The sequence below is a fragment of the Myxine glutinosa genome, chromosome 2, assembly GCF_964187855.1.
Source record: "Myxine glutinosa chromosome 2, kmMyxGlut1.1, whole genome shotgun sequence".
In the NCBI taxonomy this organism is placed as follows: domain Eukaryota; kingdom Metazoa; phylum Chordata; class Myxini; order Myxiniformes; family Myxinidae; genus Myxine; species Myxine glutinosa.
The window spans coordinates 244,027,926-244,038,086 of NC_136262.1; positions in this window are offsets into that span (position 1 = coordinate 244,027,926).

The window sequence follows — 10,161 nt, forward strand, 5'->3', positions numbered from 1 at the left end:
TAATGAATGATGGCTTACATATGCACGCCATTCCTTTTGGAGATCAGATCGAAGATGGCCGACAGGCAGCAAATCGGCGGAGGTCTGAACTCCAACCTCAAGAGATGACCGTCAACCTACTTGAGGCTATTTTCAATTTTGTTTAACTGCTGGACAGGCAGACAGAGTAAAAAAAAAATACTTGACTCTGCCCATTGTCGATCGGGATGAGATTACCAAGAAGACAAGATTCCGTACAATTTGCTAAATTCAGAGCCAAAGTATTGCTAACTTCGTGTTCCGATTCATTGTACGGTTAATGTTCCAAAGTGTTCAACATATCAGATTAAATTTAAACGAGATATCTGCGATCGCAAGGTTAGACTAGGGTAGGGTTACCCCTGGCGATCGTACGTGACTTACCCTTGGTTCACGATCCAATGAAGGTCATATTTTTTCAGACCACCATTTGAACTTGACCTTCAACATTTAGAAATAGAATGTAAATTTAGAAAATATGTCCCCATCTACACCCTCTCCATCAAACGAAACATCTTACTAAATTCACCAAATGTCCATCTGTCTGTCTGTCCGTCCGTCCGTCCGTCCGTTCAAAGGTACCGCAAAAACGGCTGAACCGATCGCAACGATATTTTGGGTCGGTAATCCTGGGATCTCCAGGAGTAAAATAGGGAATATTGTTTTTCCAATTTCAGCTTTAGCCTCCAGCATATTCAGGTTTGGACTCCCGCATAACGTTATTTTCCCAGGTGCCGCACAAACGGCTTCACCGATCGCTGCACGGCTGCACCAATCGGACTCGGTAACCTCGGACAAAGACCTTTTATAAGGACATGGGTTGAATCCCTGCTTGAGAGAATGCCAACCCCCTCCCCGCCATCACGGTCGTCTCTCCAACTCACAATCCCACGAGATATGCGGAAAGGACAACCCAAAACCAATTATCTTCTTTTTGATCCATATATAAACATCATTAAAAGTAAATAATGACCTCGGCCAAAGTTCAAACGATGTGAGTTTAATCATTACATGAGAGAATTCCACATAGCTATTTGGGCGGTGTATAAGCTAACAGATCACTGTCTCCATCGATATTGCCAAGGCCGTAACACCTGACGGCCCAAAATCCTTTTAACTGTTGACTTGGTAGTTTTTACAATGAAGGATACATTAACAATGTTGTTAAAAGTTTATTTTGTGATTAATTTGTGATTGGAGTTATGTTGTTTGGAATGAAAAAAGAGAAATCGAGTTCAAGTAAATGACGACATGCCGTGATGGTTTCTACCTTCCAAACGTGAACTTCGCGGAAGGCATATGCAGATTCGCCACGGTCCCATGATCGATCTTTCTACACGTGAACGTACCCGTTTGTTTGTGAACGGGTACGTTTTTCATGGAAGTCCTTCACGAACTTGCTGTCCATGTCTGACGTGCGACTGAGGGTGCTCCAGGAATGTGGAATTTATTGGTTTCATGCTTTAGCATTCGCCCTATCTGCATTGCCTGTTTGCTTCTGGCCTCCCACCCGTGCATAGCACGGGTATCTCACTAGTCATGAAAATAAGAGGAAAATTATTAAAGTTACTTATGCTCAAATAGGGTGTTTTTTGTTAATTGGGTCACAAACCCCAAAAAAGTATATCAGAGACACTCATCAAATATCAGATGGACAACTCAGTTCAAATCCACTATTATGATGCAAGAACATCTAGGAAGGCCAAGAGGTCTTTGAGATCCCACATTGGCAAAATTGAGTGATGACAAAAACCACGTTATGCTTTTCAGACCGCCATTTTACTCTGACCTTTAACTCGGAGGGATATCATGTAAAAGAAGCATAAATGCGACTTGCTCTAGCCTATCTAGCGAGGGCAATTTCGTTCCGATAAGCCAAACCAAAGTGGAGTTATTGTGAAAATGTTAACATGTCTGGAATTAGGTCATGACCTTAAAATTAGGTAAAGTTCAAAAAATGAATGTCAACTCTGCATAGTATTCCCATTAGTGATGCAAAATTTCATTCCGAAAGTCCCAGACGGCTCCGATATACAGCTCAGAAAGTACTCACAGTAGTCCAAGAAACACTGAAGTACCATTAAAAACTTGCGGCACTAATTGTAGAAACAAACCCTACAACAGTAGTGTGCCTGGATACCCCCTATCCTACAGGGTGAGCCTTAATTAAGTAGACCCTCGATCACAGACCGACATCTGTAGACAGAAAGACCGAAGTCCAAAGTGACCCAATTGCTTAACCTCACTTTTGGCTTCGCACGCATGGGGTAATAAAACGAGGCAAACACCTTCCCCAGTAGCCCCTCCAAAAAGGATGTAATAAATGAACAAGTAATAGCAGTAGTAGTAGTGTTAGTGGTAGTGGTAATAGTAGTAATACCTAGTAGTAGTGCTAATAGTAGTTATGGTAGTAGTAGTACTGGTAGTTGTAGTAGTCGTAGTGGTAATAGTAGGAATACCTAGTAGTAGTGCTAATAGTAGTTATGGTAGTAGTAGTAGTAGTAGTAGTTGTAGTAGTAATACCTAGTAGTAGTAATACCTAGTAGTAGTGCTAATAGTAGTCATGGTAGTAGTAGTGGTAATAGTAGTAATACCTAGTAGTAGAGCTAATCGTAGTAGTAGTAGTAGGAGTAGGAGTAAAACCTAGTAGTAGTGCTAATAGTAGTCATGGTAGTAGTCGTAGTTGTAGTAGTACTGGTAGTTGTAGTAGTCGTAGTGGCAATAGTAGTGAAGGACAACCAGCTTTGCCACTGCTACAGCCAGAAGATTCGAACTTGTGGCAGTTGCATGAGTTTACTCAATGACCAAGAAAACCATCACGACCTGTTTTCACTAATGGTTGTGGCAGGGATGTGAGAGGCAGTACATGTCATCTTTTATTTTCCAGACACACTCAAAGGTCCTGGAAGGGGAGGACGACGGAGTATGGAGGAAAACACAAGACGAAGAGTCAGGGAGGGATGAATAAACTGCATATACGAGACATAGACAAACGAACAAGGCTTTTCTGACGTGTTCTTAGCTTTTGGTAAATAAAATCTCTTTGTAGATGTTCACCTGAGATCCTCAACAAGGAAACCTGGAAGAGCTTCTAGTTTCCCAATGTCTGCGGCTCATGGAGGAGCTGCATATACATTGCATGGAGGACATGCTCATTCTGAGAGACTTCAGTGTACTTTTATGTGAACTATAAGGGAATTAATTGACATGAAAGCCTGGTGTTGACTTAACAGTTAAGGTGGCTGGTTGTGGTCTTGAGTTTGAGCCTCTGTCTCCCATTGCATTAACACTAGGTGGGTTGACACAGACTGTCATCCTTCCGAGGTCAGCAAATGATTACCAGCTTACTGAGATGAATGAGCCATTTGAGTATCGTGTGTCGGAGTGGCCACCTGTCCAGGATTGTGCCCAATAGCCAAGGAAACTGCTTCGGCAGCCCTATGCATCTGAAGATGCAAAAACGAGTGGTCTCCTTATTAATTTACATGGATTGGGTTTGCCTGTGGAAGTGTTCTTACCTGGATTCTTGGCTAACGATGTGGGGAACCCAAGTTAAAATCCCAAAGTCTGTACCGTGTGGGTTTGCCCTTTGCCGACTAATCTTAATTAACAAACTCCCTCACTCTCTTCAATCCCACTCCTCCCTCCAGGTCTTTAAAACAGCTGTTCACCACCATCTCTTATCTTCCCCCATCCAAAACCTTGATCTTTTCTACCCCGTTAATTCACCCCAGATCCACTTTTCTGAAATACCGACTTCTTTCCTGGAAGTCCTAGTCCATGTGTTTTTACCTCTCCCACACCACACTCCCCTTCCCCCAAGCCCTCTCCCTCCCACAGATCTCCCGATATCTCTGCTCTCAAATGTTGTACTTGTGTGCTTTCCTCTCTCTCCCCATATTGTCTCCCACTCCCTTTATTTCGTCTTATGTGCCCGTTTTTTTTTTGTCATTAATGTTAGCTCTTACATGAGCCTTGATCCTGTAGACAAAAATAAATAAATAAATAAAAATTCGGTGTTCATTCGTGCCAAAATACAATGACGTCGAGTAATGTGTTTGGTCTGGATGTGATATGTGTACAAGCCTTAGGTCACAGTAAACCAGACCGATAGAGTCTAACAACGGTGTAGCCGAGCTTGTACATTGAAGAGGATATAGTATGACCTGGGTGGAGATAACAGTTAGCAAATAATGTTGTAAGTATTGAATTTTTTTCAATAAATTCCACATTCCTCTGCCACCTTCAGTCGAACGTCAGGCATTGACAGCAGGTTCGTGAATGACTTGGACAAAAAACGTACCTAGTCTTAATGTTGCTATATCCAGTCAATGGTGAAACTGCACATGGGGAATCCGCAAATGTCACGGATGGAAACCCTTACGTCATTTCCTCATTCTGCTTTAAACTCAATATCTCTATATTTTCATTCCAAACAGAATCATTCATCATTCCAATCACAAATTAATACTATAATATTGTTACGGAACTCAGAGACGGCACTCCCCTTAGCAAGGGGGGGTTAATCCCCTTGGCCTGTTAAGCTGGCCGTCTCTAGTCCTGGTACTTATAACGCTCCTTTGCGGGGTGAAATTGGTCAGGGTTATTGGTCATGGTGTTCTCCCGAATACCTTTACCAATCCCTCCGCAAAGCAGGGAGACAAGTACCGCTCGAACCACGGACAAGATGGTATTTGCCGAGCAGTTTAGCAATCCGCGATTCGAGCCGTTAGCAATTGACTAACCCGATTTAATGCAGTTGGCCAAATCGTGCCACAGGTACTCAATGGGAAGAAGGGACTAAAGCGACTGGATGAGAGGAAGCCAAAGAACGAAAAAGGGTAAAGGAAGAACACAGGTTTATTTCTATACTAAAAGAGGAAACGAAAGAAGGGCATTTACAAGTAGGAAAAAGCAGATACACAGGGTAAACCTTCAAACAGTCTTAATTATCAACGCCCAGGACAAACACACAGACTTACATGAAAGGGGAATAGCAGGCAGGAATGACTGGAAGGAATGAGAAGGCCCAGGCAGATGGTAGGCATCGAGGTCCGGCTCCAGGAGTCGACTCGCGTCGTGGCGGGAAAATCCTGGCAGGCAGCGAGCGCGTATCGTTGACTGCGAGCGGACGTTGCATATAGCGGTGGGACTGGGATGCTCCGTATGTAATAAATGGCTCGTGCCAACGCTCTCTCTCTTGAACAAGATGGGGGAGATGCCAGTTCGTAGCGCACTCCAGCTCCTTCTCTTCTCATCTGTACCTTCTCACTCGTCTCCCTCAAGCAGTCCCTCGCAGCCGCTTTTATTGCTCGTGTCGGAATCAAGCCGCCGGCTCCGATGACACGCCTACCGGTTTGCTCACCGCGGTGCTGGTTGGTCGGTAAGGGCTTGCTGACTCCACCTCTGATGATGCGTCGACGTGCCACACCCTGTTATTGTGGCTCCGCCCCCTTCTTCCTCCGCTTGACCGCATGGCTTATGGCGGCGTGGTGCCAACAAAAACAGCCCAATGCAACGGCGGCAAACGCTGCTGGCAAACGAAGTACCACAATTTGGAGAGGGAGAGCAAAATGGACGGAATGGGGCCTATCTTATTTGATTAATGCAACGCAGATTTAACTATTGGGAACAGATCCTTAACTGAAACACACAATAATGAAATAACTACGGAGAGGTCCTATGGTTCGCTACGTGTTGTACATGGACTAACTAGGGTGCGATTTTTAACAAAGCCAATTGATGGGGATATTTACAGGGGAACATTTACTAAAATTTACTAGTGAAGGTTATAAAAACCATAACAATATTAATATGTCAAAATATAATGACAAATCACGCTTGCATTGAGATATTATCAAATCAGCGAACCGTCTTCATCTGTTCACTTCCGTATTTGGGAGCAAGGTCCGTGTCGATCGCATTTCTAAATCACAATTGTATTGAGGAATTTCTGAAACCTCCTACCGACCTTACAACACCCGCTGGGACCTCAAAACATACCACACGTTATTACCAGCTTATTATTATTATACTAGCGGTAACCCGTGAAAATCACGGGCATAAATAATGTTTATGTTCATACAAACTAACTTGCCCTTCCTCTTCCTTTCCGCTTCCTTTTATATTCATACAACTGTTTATGTTCATACAAACTAACTTGCCCTTCCTCTTCCTTTCTGCTTCCTTTCAAAATAATTGTGTCAGTTGGCACCAACATTCATTCTGGCGGATCTCCTGAATATCTCTTTGTATTCAACTGCAGTATTGTCTCTTGTGATGTGGTTACTGGTAAGTATCCCCTTTACATTTCTGATCGCATTTATATTTGTATTAAAAGGCATAGCATGCCTCTCGAGTCGCTGCGCGTCCGGCACACATCGGGACGTCTTCTTATTCTCCTCGGTATCAAGTGCAGCATCTCACTGTGCGTAAAACAAAATGGCGCGGGTTATTGCAAACTTTTCACTGATTTTCAGCTTTTATTCCACACTTGTAGACATTTGGAGACATAGGTATGCTTATATGGAAGGGTTAGTCATAACTACATAGTTACACACATATCTTAGGGCGACAGGAGCAATAGCTGGAGAGAAGTTCCCATTACAAACTTCAGAAATAAGCGTTTTAATGATATAGATTCCCTCTTAGTAAAATATGCAACTGTCATGGTTATTAAATGCCGTCACCCTGTCATGTGATCAGATGCTCAGCTCTTATTGGTGGACGTTTGTGAGGGGCACACATCCATATACCGGACGGACAGCCAAACACTGTACCAGACAGCATTGTCCTATGGGCTACGCAGTAAAAACAGTATACAAAGATAAATCAACACTACTATGTACAGGTATATGGTTTTGGACTGAGGATCCCAGCATCATTTCCTTAACGTTCAAGATGGAAACAAATACATTTAATGCAAGTCTTGATTTTTTTTTTTTTTACTTGCTTAAAAGGTAACTACATATTTATTACCCTCGTCAGAGGAGAGGGAATTGCATTTGAGTCCATTTGTTTGTTTGTTACTTGGCAATTTTATTTTTTTATTTTTTCAAGTATGTTGCTCACTCCGGTTTGTGTTTGTGTGTGTGTTTGTTTGTTTGTGTGTGTGTTTGTTTGTTTGTTTGTCTGCTCACTTATACTTGCCTACAGGTCACAATTTTAAACCGATCTTCACGAAACTTTACCAAATGGTAGAGTTCGTGGTCCGACAAAATCCTATATATATTTGGGGTCAAAAGGTCAAAAGGTCAACATAGGCCAAAGGTCAACAACCATTTCAAATTTATAAAATCCTCAATTTTCATCCGTTTGACTTGAAATTTGAATAGGATTTACATATTGGCGAACTGAATTCAACCACCAACTATTTTTGAGATCAGCATAGGCCAAAAGGTCAACATAGGCCAAAGGTCAACAACAATTTCAAATTTCTAAAATCCTCAATTTTCATACGATTCACTTGAAATTTGAATGGGATATACACATCATTTAACTGAATAAAACAAACAACTAATTTTGAGATCAGCATAGGCCAAAAGGTCAACATAGGCCAAAGGTCAACCACTTTTTTCAAGTTTCTAAAACCCTCAATTTTCATCCATTTGACTTGAAATTTGAATAGGATTTTCATATCAGCCAACTGAATTCAACCACCAACTCATTTTTGAGGTTAAAAGGATGCCCCACTGAGTGCCATTCCACTTTGTTCTGTTTTGCCAAGTGTCGTTCTATGAGTGATTTTTCATTTGTTTGTTTGTTTGTTTGTTTGTGTTTGTCTGTCCGCTCACTTATACTTGCCTACAGGACACAATTTTAAACCGATCTTCACGAAACTTTACCAAATGGTGGAGTTCGTAGTCCGACAAAATCCTATATATTTTTGGGGTCAAAAGGTTAAAAGGTCAACATAGGCCAAAGGGTCAACCCCTTTTTACAAATTTCTAAAATTCTTAATTTTCATCCGATTGACTTTAAATTTGAATAGGATTTACATATCGGCGAACTGAATTCAACCACCAACTATTTTTGAGATCAGCATAGGCCAAAAGGTCAACGTAGGCCAAAGGTCAACCACTTTTTTTTGAATTTCTAAAATCCTCAATTTTCATCAGATTGACTTGAAATTTGAAGAGGATTTACATATCAGCAAACTGAATTCAACCACCAATTATTTGTGAGGGCAAAAGGATTCTCTATTGAGCGCCATTCTGCTTTGTTCTCTTTTGCCAAGTGTCGCTCTATGAGTGATTTAACATTTGTTTGTTTGTTTGTCTGCACAGAATAAACATGATTTTCTCTGCAACCGTTGGTCCGATTGACAGGAAATTTTCACCATAGGTGCACTTCCACCTGTATAATTTTTTGATGATAATTATGACATCATAGGTCATGTGGTTCGGCCGCCATCTTGGAAAAACCGAAAACATTGCACCTCTATATCTCCAAAAGCGCTGAATAGACAAAATTGAGACATGGCTCATTGTAAAGAACTCTCCATGGGGAATAAAATATGTTAATGATTATATCATAGGTGCCTCCATTATGATGTCATAATTCGACAAGTACAAAACTTCATCCGATCAAGATGAAATTTCTTGAGCATAATCTAGGAATAAATTAGTTTAGAAAAGAATAATGATGACGTCATCGGTCACGTGGTTCGCCCGCCATCTTGGAAAAACCGAAAAGAATTGCACCTCTATATCTCTGAAAGCGCTGCATAGAAAAAATTAAGTCATGGCTCATTGTACAGAACTCTCCATGTGGAATAACATCTGTTAATGATGATGTCATATGTGCCTCCATTATGACGTCATAATTTTACAAGTACAAAACTTCATCCCATGAAGATTAAATTTTTTGAGAATAATCTAGGGATAAATTGGTATAGAAACACAATGATGATGATGTCATCGGTCACGTGGTTCGGCCGCCATATTTGTTTAAACACAAAAGCCTTAAAAATCACTGAAACCACATCATGGCGAGGGTCTGCAATCTCTTGCTCTTTCTTACTTGCTCTTTCTTATTTGTATTTTTTTTTTCTTTAGGGTATTTTAACTCCTTCTACAGACTTGGCATTTAATATGGAATATTTTTTTTTTCTTGACTTGGGTTTACTTTCTTAACTCAGTATATCAATCTGGTGAGTTTCTTTTACACTTTGGTGATTTATTTGTTAAAAGAACCATGTCACTGATTGTCTGTCGCAGCAAGAAGTCAACAACAGGATTATATCACAGGTGGCGTGGCAAAATGTACGGACAGGTGCATTTGACGATTGGCTTCACAGTCGGGTATACAAGGGTTGTTGCGTTCTGTATTAGTGGAAAACAACTGCTGCACGTCTCCAAAAGTTATTGCCGCTTCCTCTGGAGCTGGTCCGTCAACTCGACAATGCTGTTTGTCATGGAGTGGTGGCTTTACGAAATTACGGCATGAAAGAGCGTGCTATTGCTCGGCAGTTTGGCATCGCTCAAGGTCAGGTGTCAAAGATCCTGAAACCAAATGCTCAGAGGGGTGTCCCTACTCCAATACCGAGGCCAGGACATCCCCGCAGAACCACAAGGAGGGATGATCGCCAGCTGCACCGGTTAGTCCGCAATGGCCGTACCAAGTCAGCTAATCGGCTTAGGGCTGAGTGGCAGCAACTGACAAATGTGCCTGTATCCAGAAGGCTAGTCAACCAACAACTGGTTCAAGCAGGCTATCGTGCCAGGCGTCCCCTGAGAAAGCCACGCCTGACCAGACAACACCGCCAGCGCCGATTGCAGTGGGCCAGAGAGCACCGTCAATGGCAGCCAGGACACTGGAATCACGTGATCTTCATTGACGAGTCTAGATTTCTGGTCTATCGTCAAGATGGCCACGTCCGAGTGCGCAGACAAGTGCACGAAGCCTACAACAAAGATTGTATAGTGCCAAGAGTCCAAGCTGGAGGTGGTGGGGTGACCGTTTGGGCTGCTTTTCATGCAGGGGGCAAAACTGACCTGGTTGTTCTGAATGGAAACCTGAACCAGTTCAAGTACAGGGCCATTTTGGAAGAAACATTGCTTCCACTTGCTCGTGCAGCCTTTCGCGGAAACTTTGTCTTCCAAGATGACAATGCACGGCCTCATCGTGCTCGCATGATCCAAC